Raw genomic sequence first — 13,521 nt, 5'->3', positions numbered from 1 at the left:
GAAGCGACGATAAAAATTAGCAAAGCCCAGGAACTTCTGCAGACTCTTCAGAGATGTTGGCTGAGTCCAATCATAAATGGCCTGAACTTTAACAGGGTCCATCTCGATAGTAGAAGGAGAAAAATTGAACCCCAAAAATGAAACCTTCTGAACACCAAAGAGACACTTTGACCCCTCCACAAACAAAGAATTCGCACGCAGGACCTGGAACACCATTCTGACCTGCTTCACATGAGACTCCCAATCATCCGAGAAGACCAAAATATCATCCAAGTATACAATCAGGAATTTATCCAGGTACTCTCGGAAGATGTCATGCATAAAGGACTGAAACACTAATGGAGCATTAGAAAGCCCGAATGGCATAACCAGGTACTCAAAATGGCCTTCGGGCGTATTAAATGCTGTTTTCCATTCATCGCCCCGTTTAATACGCACAAGATTATATGCACCACGAAGATCTATCTTGGTCAACCAACTAGCCCCCTTAATCCGAGCAAACAAATCAGACTGCAGCGGCAAGGGGTACTGAAAATTGACCGTAATTTTATTTAGAAGGCGGTAATCAATACAAGGTCTCAGCGAACCATCCTTCTTGGCCACAAAAAAGAACCCCGCTCCCAATGGCGACGATGACGGGCGAATATGACCCTTCTCCAAGGACTCCTTCACATAACTCCGCATAGCGGCGTGCTCAGGTACAGATAAATTAAACAGTCGACCCTTAGGAAACTTACTACCAGGAATCTAATCGATAGCACAATCACAATCCCTATGCGGAGGTAGGGCATTGGACTTGGGCTCATCGAATACATCCCGGTAATCAGACAAGAACTCTGGGACCTCAGAAGGGGTGGATGATGAGATAGACAGAAATGGAACATCACCATGTACCCCCTGACAACCCCAGCTGGACACAGACATTGATTTCCAATCCAATACTGGGTTATGGACTTGTAGCCATGGCAACCCCAACACGAACACATCATGCAGATTATGCAACACCAGAAAGCGAATATCCTCCTGATGTGCAGGAGCCATGCACATGGTCAGCTGGGTCCAGTACGGAGGCTTATTCTTGGCCAAAAGCGTAGCATCAATTCCTCTCAATGGAATAGGACACTGCAAGGGCTCCAAGACAAACCCACAGCGCCTAGTATACTCCAAGTCCATCAAATTCAGGGCAGCGCCTGAATCCACAAATGCCATGACAGAATAGGAAGACAAAGAGCAGATCAAAGTAACGGACAAAAGAAATTTCGACTGTACCGTACCAATGGTGGCAGACCTAGCGAACCGCTTAGTGCGCTTAGGACAATCGGAGATAGCATGAGTGGAATCACCACAGTAGAAACACAGCCCATTCTGACGTCTGTGTTCTTGCCGTTCAACTCTGGTCAAAGTCCTATCGCACTGCATAGGCTCAGGTTTATGCTCAGATAATACCGCCAAATGGTGCACAGATTTACGCTCACGCAAGCGTCGACCGATCTGAATGGCCAAAGACATAGACTCATTCAGACCAGCAGGCATGGGAAATCCCACCATGACATCCTTAAGGGCTTCAGAGAGACCCTTTCTGAAAATAGCTGCCAGCGCACATTCATTCCATTGAGTGAGCATGTACCACTTTCTAAACTTCTGACAATAAATCTCTATCTCATCCTGACCCTGACACAGAGCCAGCAAATTTTTATCTGCCTGATCCACTGAATTAGGTTCATCATACAGCAATCCGAGCGCCAGAAAAAACGCATCAATATTACATAATGCAGGATCTCCTGACGCAAGGGAAAATGCCCAGTCTTGAGGGTCGCTACGTAATAAAGAAATAATGATCTTAACTTGTTGAACTGGGTCACCGGAGGAGCGGGGTTTCAAAGCCAGAAATAGTTTACAATTATTTTTACAATTCAAAAACTTAGCTCTATCTCCAGAAAATAACTCAGGAATAGGAATTTTAGGTTCTATCATAGGATTCTGAACCACTAAATCTTGAATGTTCTGTACATTTATAGCGAGATTATCCATCAAAGAGAACAGACCCTGAATGTCCATATCCACACCTGTGTTCTGAACCACCCTGATGTAAAGGGGAAAAGAAAGACAGAACACAGTGCAAAGAAAAAAAAATGGTCTCAGAACTTCTCTTTTCCCTCTATTGAGAAGCATTAGTACTTGGGGCCTCCAGTACTGTTATGAACAGGTGATTCAGAACCACAATGGACCTTGTAGTTCAGAGCACGCAAAGTGACCTGACAATTACCAAAAACATAGGATGAGCTCTGAGACGTGGGAACTCTGCTGAGCGCAATCCCTAATCCTATCCAACCACACTAAAGGTAGCCGTGGAGCGCTCCTGACCAGTCCTATGCGCCTCGAGCACAGCCTGAGAAACTAGCTAGCCCTAAGAAAGAAAAATAAGCCTACCTTGCCTCAGAGAAATACCCCAAAGGAAAAGGCAGCCCCCCACATATAATGACTGTGAGTTGAGATGAAAATACAAACGCAGAGATGAAATAGATTAAGCAAAGTGAGGCCCAACTTACTGAACAGACCGAAGATAGGAAAGATTGCTTTGCGGTCAACACAAAACCCTACAAACAACCACGCAGAGGGGGCAAAAAGACCCTCCGCACCGACTAACGGTACGGAGGTGCTCCCTCAGCGTCCCAGAGCTTCCAGCAAGCAAGAAAAACCAATATAGCAAGCTGGACAGAAAAAATAGCAAACAAAAATAACACAAGCAAAACTTAGCTAATGCAGGATAGACAGGCCACAGGAACGATCCAGGAGAAAGCAAGTCCAATACTGGAACATAGACTGGAGGCCAGGATCAAAGCACTAGGTGGAGTTAAATAGAGCAGCACCTAACGACTTAACCTCAACACATGAGGAAGGAAACTCAGAAGCCGCAGTACCACTCTCATCCACCAAAGGAAGCTCATAGACAGAACCAGCCGAAGTACCACTCACGACCACAGGAGGGAGCTTGGCCACAGAATTCACAACACCCATCCTCTGGAATTCCATGCCTCAACACGTCCGATTATCCACCACCCTCGGATCCTTCAGACAGAACCTGAAAACCCATCTCTTCAGGAAAGAACACAGCCTGCAATAACCATTCTACCGACTCACCAACCACCTGAGCTGCCACCTCACCAACCATCTGAGCTGCCGCTTCACCAACCACCCGAGCTGCCGCCCCACCAACCACCCGAGCCGCTGCCGCCCCACCCAGCACCCGAGCTGCTGCGTCGCCACCACCAGAGCTGCCGCCTCACCAACCACCCGAGCTGCCATCTCACTGGCTGGAAATAAAGTGCCAAATATTCTGGGCGGGTCACTCGAATATACTGAAGCGAATACCAAATTACTCGCCAAGTAACAAATAGCCCGAAAACTGTACTTTTCGTGTGAGTTATGAACAGTGCTGAATGAATTTGCTCATCACTACATGTTATGCTTAGATTGCACACTGGAGCTTCATAGCAAAAGGGGTGAATACATATGCACATGGCAATATTTAGTTACTAGAACCCATACATTTAGTTTATGCCTCTATTTTTCTCACTTCATTTCACCAACTTAGACTTTTTATTGATCATTCTGTCCCCTTACAGTATGATGTAGGAATGAGCAGATGTAACAAAATTTTAATTTGCCTAATTGCTCGGATTATAACGGGAAATAAGTTTTGTACAAAGCTATTCTCTGCAAATTGAATGTATCCAATTAACCTTTGACGTCTCTCTAGACCCAAAAGCATAATAAAAGCAATATGTAAAAGAAAAATAATACTTCACCACTCCCTTGTTCCATCATCCACGCTGCCTCTGGTGTCTGCCGCCTGACCATCCGGTCCTCAGGGCTTCTTCTTTTTGCAGTTGTGTGTTCACTCTAGAATACTGTGCAACAGAGACAGCGCAGGGGTGTTATATGTTTGGTTTTTCAACTTTTTCCCGACCCTGTACAATTTAGCAAAATGGTGGCTGTTTCTGGCTGCCATTTTGGTAAATTTGCGCAGAGCAAATAACATAGAATCCATATTCTGGAGAATGCAGATTTTTGCGTAATTTGAGTGGAATTTAATTCCACTCAAATAAATGTACTCATCTGTAGTACAATGTAATTGGCAGTACATGTACTGTTTGCACTGCGTGATGTGTAGCAAAAAAAGCTGAATTTTATTCCGGCAAAAAGGATCCAATCACCTGTTGAATGAACGATTTGCTCATACGTTGGGTGACTCCCAACATGTTTACACCTACAAAGGCTAATCGGTGCAGTCAGAATTTTTAAATGTGGATGAAAATACTACACACACACTACACACTGTATGTTACACACATGCTTCATGCTATACAAGCACACTGTATGTTACACACACATACACCCCATGTTACACACATGCTACATGTCACACATACAATGTATGACCAATGTGGAGATTTCATTGCTCTGGCGCATGCAACAGTGTCAGTCCTCTTCCCTTCGCCTATGACTCTGTTAGTTTGTCTGTCCTTTGTTCTGTATTTGACAGACCTAAATTGACCTGTGGCCTGTAGAACGAGCATCGGTAGTAGAGGATGACTATGACTCCCCACTCTACCGCAGAGTCTACCTGTATCGGTATGCACAAACCAGTAAGTCAACACAATTTAGTGGTGGTGGTCGCTCCGTGAGGGCGCAGCCTTGGGCAACTGCTCCCTCTGCCCCTTAGTAGCTATGCTACTGCCACTGACTCTTAGAAGACGTATCACCTTTAGTCATTACTCTCTGAGTTCGAGCAAAAGGGAACAATTTATGTATTATTTTTATGAGATTTTCATTAGAGTTTGATCAAAGTGTGGTCCCAGTGTCATCTGTTTTTCCCATACATGGAGATAAAAAAAAGTTTCTCCACATTTACCTGTGAAAATTGGACTGCACTTGGATGCCAAGATAGGCAGTGAGTTCTCTTTCAATGGAAGTCTTCAAACAAAGGCTGGACAGACATCTGTCTGATATGGTTTAGTGAATCCAGCATTGAGTAGAGAGTTGGACACGATGACCCTGGGACCCTGAAGGTCCTTTCCAATTCTAACATTCTATGATTCTATGCAAACTGATTTTGGCTATTTGCTGTTGTACTCTTCCTTCTACTCATCCTCATCATCCACCACTAGACCCTTTCAGACAATGTCTGGAAAGCCTCAACTTTGCAATTCTCCATTGTAGAATCTTCAGCCTTCACAATGCAGTTCTCCAATGCACGTTGTTTAGCTTCATCAATGCAATTCTCCATTGCAGGTTCTTCAGCTTCAATATTGCAATTCTCCAGTGCAGGTTTTTCAGCCTCAACACTGCAATTCACTGCAGGCTCTTCAGCTGCAATATTGCAATTCTCCAGTGCAGGTTCTTCAGTCTCAACACTGCAATTAACTGCAGGTTCTTCAGCCTCAACACTGCAATTATCCACTGCTGGGTCTTCAGCCTCAACACAGCAATTCTCCACTACCAAATCTTCAGCCTCGACACTGCAATTCTCAAATGCAGGTTCTTCAGTCTCAACACTGCAATTAACTGCAGGTTCTTCAGCCTCAACACAGCAATTCTCCACTGCAGGTTCTTCAGGCTCAAAACTGCAATTCTCCACTACCAAATCTTCAGCCTCGACACTGCAATTCTCAACTGCAGGTTCTTCAGCCTCAACACTGCAATTCACTGCAGGTTCTTCAGCTTCATTATTGCAATTCTCCAGGGCTGGTTCTTCAGCCTTAACACTGCTTTTCATTGCAGGTTCATCAGCCTCAACACTGCAACTCTCTGCTTCAGGTTCTTCAGAATCAACACTGCAAATCTCCACTGCTGGGTCTTCAGCCTCAACACTGCAATTCTCTACTGCAGGTTCTTCAGCCTCAACACTGCAATTCTCCACTGCTGAGTCTTTAGCCTCAACACTACAATTCTCCAATGCAGTTTCTTCAGCCTCAACATTGCAATTCACTGCACTTTCTTTAGCTTCAATATTGCAATTCTCCAGTGCAGGTTCTTCATCCTCAACACTGCAATTCACTGCCGGGTCTTCAGCCTCAACACTGCAATTCTCCACTGCAGATTCTTCAGGCTCAACACTGCAGTTCTCCACTGCAGGTTCTTAAGCCTCAACACTGAAATTTACTACATAGGCAAACAGTATGGGAGTATCAACTTCCTAATAATGGGAACATTGCTTTCAGGTGGCCATCAGGTGGCTGGGTCTTCAGCCTTAACACTGCAATTCACTGCAGGTTCTTCAGCTTCAATATTGCAATTCTCCAGTACAGGTTCTTCATCCTCAACACTGCAATTCTCCACTGCTGGATCTTCAGCCTCAACACTGCAGTTCTCCACTGCAGGTCCTTCAGGCTCAACACTGCAATTCTCCACTGCTGGGTCTTCTGCCTCAACATTTCAATTCTCCACTGCTGGTTCTTCAATTTCAACACTGCAATTCTACATTTCAGGTTCTTCAGCCTCAACACTGCAATTCACTGCAGGTTCTTCAGCTTTAATATTGCAAATCTCTAGTGCAGGTTCTTCAGCATCATCACTGCAAATCACTGCAGGTTCTTCAGCTTCAACACTGCAATTCTCCAATGCAGGTTCTTCAGCCTCAATGCTGCATTTCTCCACTGCAAGCTCTTACGCCTCAACACTGAAATTTACTACATAGCCAAACAGTATGGGAGTATCAACTTCCTAATAATGGGAACATTGCTTTCAGGTGGCCATCAGGTGGCTGGGTCTTCAGCCTTAACACTGCAATTCACTGCAGGTTCTTCAGCTTCAATATTGCAATTCTCCAGTACAGGTTCTTCATCCTCAACACTGCAATTCACTGCAGGTTCTTCAGGCACAACACTGCAATTCTCCACTGCCGGGTCTTTGGCCTCAACACTGCAATTCTCCACTGCAAGTCCTTCAGGCTCAACATTGCAATTCTCCACTGCTGGGTGTTCTGCCTCAACATTGCAATTCTCCACTGCTGGTTCTTCAATTTCAACACTGCAATTCTACATTTCAGGTTCTTCAGCCTCAACACTGCAATTCACTGCAGGTTCTTCAGCTTTAATATTGCAAATCTCTAGTGCAGGTTCTTCAGCATCATCACTGCAAATCACTGCAGGTTCTTCAGCTTCAACACTGCAATTCTCCAATGCAGGTTCTTCAGCCTCAACGCTGCATTTCTCCACTGCAGGTTCTTAAGCCTCAACACTGAAATTTACTACATAGCCAAACAGTATGGGAGTATCAACTTCCTAATAATGGGAACATTGCTTTCAGGTGGCCATCCTGTAAGTCTGTTCAAAAGGTTAATGGGGTGCATCCACATTTGGGGCAGGTGTTGCATTCGCTGCATAGGCAAACAGTATTGGAGCATATCAACTTTCTCATAATGGGAACATTGCTTTCAGATGGCCATCCTGTACATCTGTTTAAAGGGTTATTGGAGTGCGTCCACATTTGGGGAAAGCCTTGAATTCATTTCATGGGCAAACAGTATGGGAGTAGCAACTTCCTAATAATGGGAACATTGCTTTCAGGTGGCACTCATTTACTTCTATTCAAAGGGTTATTGGGGTGCGTTTAACTTTGGTGCAGGGCAGGCCTTGCATTCAATGCATAGGCTAACAGTATGGGAGTACCAAATTCCTAATAATGGGAATATTGATTTCAGGAGGCCCTACTGTACGTCTCTTCAAAGGGGTAATGGTGTGCATCAAAATTTTGGGCAGCCCTGCCACTCACTGAATATGTAACAACAGTATAGGAGACCCACTGTTTAATAATGGGAACAACAAAGCATAGCCGGCTGATGGCTCTTTAAGAATAGTGAGGGCTGACTGCTAGCAATTTAAGAATAGTAATTGCCACCTGATGGCCTTATAAAAATAGGCTTTGTGACTTTCAGAGTCCTTCCTTCAAAAATGAAACAGGATGTGTCTGATGATGTGCTACACACCACATGGCCAGATAAGGTTGTAAAATGTTAAAAATATATTTCCCAGTGAATGCATTTTCCTTGGTTGAAAGCAATGCTAAAGTTCAAAAACGGGTGGACAGGCGGACCCTCTAGGCAGGCACGGACTGGCCCACCGGAGAACCGGAGGATTCTCCGGTGGGCCCAGGCACTGACACCTGCTGGCACACTGGCCAGCAGCTGCCTAGGGCCCCCACTGCTCCAGGGGCCCCCAGCCAGTGGCTAAGGGGCCCCGAGTCAAGGGGGCCTGCCCTGTGTCAGCGTAGCAGCAGCTGAAGACAGGATCCTGTCCCCGCTGCTGAAGCAAAATAAATATTCATGCTTCCCCATGCCCCTATGGGTGTGGAGAGGCATGAATACCATTTCTCTTTAATAGAGAGCAACGTTAGCCACAGGCTGCAGCTAACACTGCCCGCATGTAAAGCACCACATACAAACATGCAGGCACACACACAGCGCAGCTCACCGGCTCCCAGCGTCCTGCTTCCTGTCTGAGACAGCCCAGCTGGATGACATCATCATCCAGCACGCTGTACCAGACATAAAGCTTCCAACAAGGAAGAGGCTGCCAGGATGAGCAGCTGCTGCGGGGAGGTGAGATGTGCTGTGTGTCTGTGTGCCTGCATGCATGTGTGTCTGAGATGAGCTGCTGCTGCGGTGTGCTGTGTGTGTGTGTGTGTGTGTGGTGAAGGACAATGATATTGGTGGGGGAGACAATGATGGAGGTGATGGGCAATGATGGTGGTGGGTGGAGACAATGATGGAGGTGATGGGCAATGATGGTGCAGGAGGCAACAATGGAGGTGATGGGCAATGATGGAAGTGATGGGCAATGATGGTGGGGAAGGCAACGATGGAGGTGATAGGCAATGATGGTAGGGAGGCAATGATGGAAGTGATGGGCAATGATGGAAGTGATGGGCAATGATGGTGGGGGAGGCAACGATGGAGGTAATGGGCAATGATGGTGGAGGAGACAATGATGGAGGTGATGGGCAATGATGGTGAGGGAGGCAATGATGGAAGTGATGGGCAATGAGGGTAAGGGGAGGCAACGATGGATGTTATGGACAATGATGGTGGGGAGGCAATGATGGAGGTGATGGGCAATGATAGCAGTGGGGGGATGCAACAATGGAGGTGATGGGCAATGATGGTGGTGGTGGGAGGCAATGATGGAGGTGGTGAGGAGGACAATGATGGGGTAGAGAGGGGCTGCATTATACTTTATGAGGGGACTACATTATATTCTGTGGGGGGACTGCATTATTCTCAGGGGACTACATTATATTATGAGGGCTCCATCAAACTCTATGAGGGGCTACAGTATACTCTATGGGGGGCTCCATCATATTCTGTATTGGGGCTGCATTCTCTCAGGGGACTACATTATATTCTGGGGGGCTACATCATACTATATGAGGGGGCAGCATTATGCTCTATGAGGGGGCTACAGTGTACTCTATGAGGGGCTGCATTATAGCATTATATTCTGTGGTGGGCTGCATTATACTATATGAGGGGGGCTACTTTATACCCTATGAGGGTGCTACATTATATTGTATGGTGGGAACTGTGTTATACCTGAGGGGGTTGCATTATATTTTGTGGGGTGCTGCATTATATTTTATGAGAGGGGGCTACATTATATTCTATGAGGGGGCGACATTATATTCTATGAGGGGGCTGCCCCAACCCTTGCTACATAATTAAGACGTGTACTACATTATATTATACCCTGATATTAGCGCTTTTTACCACACAATTGGTGGTCTTGTATCTATGTCTATGTAGCTACATAGTGGGCCCCAAGAATGATTTTCTCTGGTGGGCCCAAAGTGCTCCAGTCCAACGCTGCCTCTAGGCCTCTGCTGGTGCTACTCAATAGGTATTGTGCTGATAATGTTTATTTAATTAACCCCTGCTCTGTATATATGGTATATTCTCTGCACTATTGCACATTACTATTATGAGATACAGCTACACATTTTAAGCTGTCCATATGTCCTCACTGAACAGGTCTTTACCTGCACCAGATGGCAGTGATATTGTATTTTGTTGGCGCAAGTTCTATTGTTATACTATGATGTTACATTGATCTAATATTCTAACATTCTCACTATACAATAGTGCTAATTTGGTGCTTCTATGTATATCTAAAGTAACCTTACTGCCTTATCAATTGTCCTATTGGGTCCTGCTTGTCCTTAGTGTTTTAACATCCATGTGTGTGCTTCATGGTCGTTGCAAATTCCCTTTATATTTTGTATAATAAAGTTGATATAATTGTTTTCACATTTTTGGAATTCTGGATTGTCTTTCCTCCTTTTTTTCTTTTCTTGTGTAAGTTGACGATTTGTCCGTGTTTTGTCCTATTAATACATTGGTATTATTCACTATATGCTAAGCTCTAGATGATTTCACCTACTGTAAGTATAATCAATGTTATTCTTAAGCCATCTTTTTACAGCTAGATAAGGTTGTAAAATGACATTTCCCAGTGAATGCATTTGTCTTGGTTGAAACCAATGCTAAAGTTGAAAAACGCATCAAAATCGCTACGTGTGAACATAGTCCAAGTGGTGGAGGAGAATTTTTGCTTTTGGTTATTTATTTTACCTTATATACAAGTCATTACCCTGGAAAGGACGTTCCTTAACATATTTCCCAGGAAAATACATTTTGGCTACGTTTTTGGATGTTTTATTGTGAGTCTGTAAAAGTGGCGTAAGACTCTGACAACATCATTCACAGCAGTGACCTGGGAGTCAGAAATGCTTCCAGGGGTCTTCCGCATGCTGTTCCCATGTCATTTCCATCGATTTCCGCAATTTTTAGTCCATCTGAAGACCGCCGGGGAGGGGCCGCGGTAAAAATTCTCGAGTTTCCCATAGACTTACATTGGGCTCGTTGCGTGGGTTGAGTACCCGAGTATTCCAATTTGCTCGACTCAAGCAGTGAGCACCCAAGCATTTTAGTGCTCACCCATCACTATTCAGAGCACTACTCCTCTTGTGGTTAATTCACACTCTGTTCTGCCCTCTGATTCTTTAGGAGGAACGTGAAGCAAATTGATGGCCATTTAGGGAGTTTAGGTCAAAGTTGCCATCTAATCGTTATTCATTTAGGGCTATCTCTGTACCCCCAGGCACCACTAGGGACTACGGTGCCAATATATTTAATCTGTACAGGAACCAGCAGGCTCAGTTTAATTTTTTGTGTCTAATCTATTAATTCAGAGTGAGTTGCAACACAGGTGGAACCTAAACCCTGGCTCCTGCTAATATAGACCATAGCAGATGGTGGTGCTGGGACGTGCTGAGTAAGGTTTTCCACATTTCTGCCATGCTAACCCTCCTATCCATGGTGGTGCCAATGACCCAGCAGAGATAGCGACTTCCTCCTCCTTTGTCTTGTGCTTCCACTGAGCCCCTATTGTCAGGTGAGGATGCACTTGCATATCCCTATCATGCTCTAGCGATGGAAACAAGGATGGCACATTGTGCTTGTAGTGGGTATTCAACCCGGTGGCCACACAGTACTCAGCAATTGCAACAATCTGAGCATCAAGGTTGTATTTCTGTAGGCACAGTAGTATGTATTGCCTCATATGTGCCAGATTGTTCAGCGGCAACACCAAGCTGTCCTCTGTCAGAGGTTTATCATCTGGGTCCTCTGTTTTATCTGTATCCCACCAGCCACCCCACAAAAATTAACCCCACTTGCCACCGCTACTGGGTAAATGGGAAGGCCAGCAAAGTGCCAGAATTGGTGCATCTAACAGATGTGACTTTTCTGGGCAGCTGTGGGCTGCTAATTTTAGGCTGGGAGGGCAATATCCCTGGCCCCTTGCTAGCCTGAGAATATAAGCCCCCAGCTGTCTGCTTTAGCAAGGCTGGTTGTCAAAAAAAATGGGGACCCCTCCATTCATGATAACCTGCCTTCTTGATGCTGACAGCTTAGGGTTGCAGCTCCCAGCTGTGAGTTTTGCTTGGCTGGTTATCAAAAATACAGGGAACCCATGCTGTTTTATTTCAAATTATTTACAGTGCAGTGCAATAGTCCCATCCACTGACACCAGTGACCGGAGGTAAACTTTATACCTCCAATCACAGCTGAGCGCTCACACTGTCATTTTACAAAATGGAAACCACGGTTATCTGACCGACAGGGATGATTTCACTGCCGATCAGAAGCGATCTTTGCCACGCTGCCATGCCCATGACAGTGCGACCAACACCCGGTGTTCAGGCAGTCGAACCCAAATAGTAACACGGATTTCCTGGTGATGTCTGTGATCGGTGTCCATGCTCAAACAGTAGGTATTCGGTACGGACGACGAACTTTACTGTTCGGGTTTGCCCATCTCTACTGACAATTGTGTGAATGGTCCTAGCTCCTCCTCCTCTTCCTCTTGTGCACCCCGCCTCTCATATGAGCAGGGAGCAGGAAAGCAGAAGTGTACCACAGACAGGCAATGAGCAGGGTGACAATGCTAAAAGCGGACTGCATTTTCTGACCAGATGTGGAGATGTAGAGCAAGTGGAGTAGGAGTCAAAAAGACAGAGAAAGGCTAGGAGCTGACCGTGGTGCACACTAGATGCCAACTTAATGGCTAGGAACTGGCCTCGGTGCTTTTGAACCCTGCTCCCTCTTTTTGTGTGCATCTGATTCAGTGTGATCAACACCTTTTCCTCCAAACTGCCCATGTCAGTAAGTTGGCCTGGACTCCATTTGAGGTCTAGGACCTCATCATCCTCCATCGCATCATCCCACCTCTCCAGTCTGTCCATAACTCTGCTGCACCACTAATGCATTTCTGTCCTCGATACTTCTCAGCTTCTCTCCTCTCAAAATCCCTTCATTGTCCCCTAATTAACAACATATCCACTTCAAGCTAATAACACTGACATAGAAAAATGTCTATGTTCTGTCTCCCCCACATATCTCTGAACTAATCTCCCAATATCTCCCACTACATAGTTTCTAATCTCTAGACCTTCCAAAACCTCATTCTCTCCTTCCCAATCGTATGTTCTTCATCCAGTTGCCTGCACGACTTCATTAGAGTATCCCCAATCCTATAGAATTATGTGGCCTAACACATCCAATTATCTCCTACATTCAGAACTTTGAAGTGGAACTTGACAGCTCATGTCTTCAGAACAGCTTACAGACTGCAAAGACCCTGCTGACACCTGCTGTGTAAGGGCTATTTGACCAAGAAGGAGAGTGATAGGGTGCTGCGCCAGATGACCTGGCCTCCACAGTCACCAGACCTGAACCCAATCGAGATGGTTTGGGGTGAGCTGGACCTCAGCGTGAAGGCAAAAGGGCCAACAAGTGCTAAGCATCTCTGGGAACTCCTTCAAGATTGTTGAAAGACCATTCCCAGTGACTACCTCTTGAAGCTCATCAAGAGAATGCCAAGAGTGTGCAAAGCAGTCAACAAAGCAAAAGGTGGCTACTTTGAAGAACCTAGAATATAAGACATAATTTCAATTGTTTCACAC

Source organism: Ranitomeya imitator, chromosome 5 (assembly GCF_032444005.1).
Source record: "Ranitomeya imitator isolate aRanImi1 chromosome 5, aRanImi1.pri, whole genome shotgun sequence".
Classification (NCBI taxonomy): Eukaryota; Metazoa; Chordata; class Amphibia; order Anura; family Dendrobatidae; genus Ranitomeya; species Ranitomeya imitator.
This window is presented reverse-complemented; position numbering follows the sequence as displayed.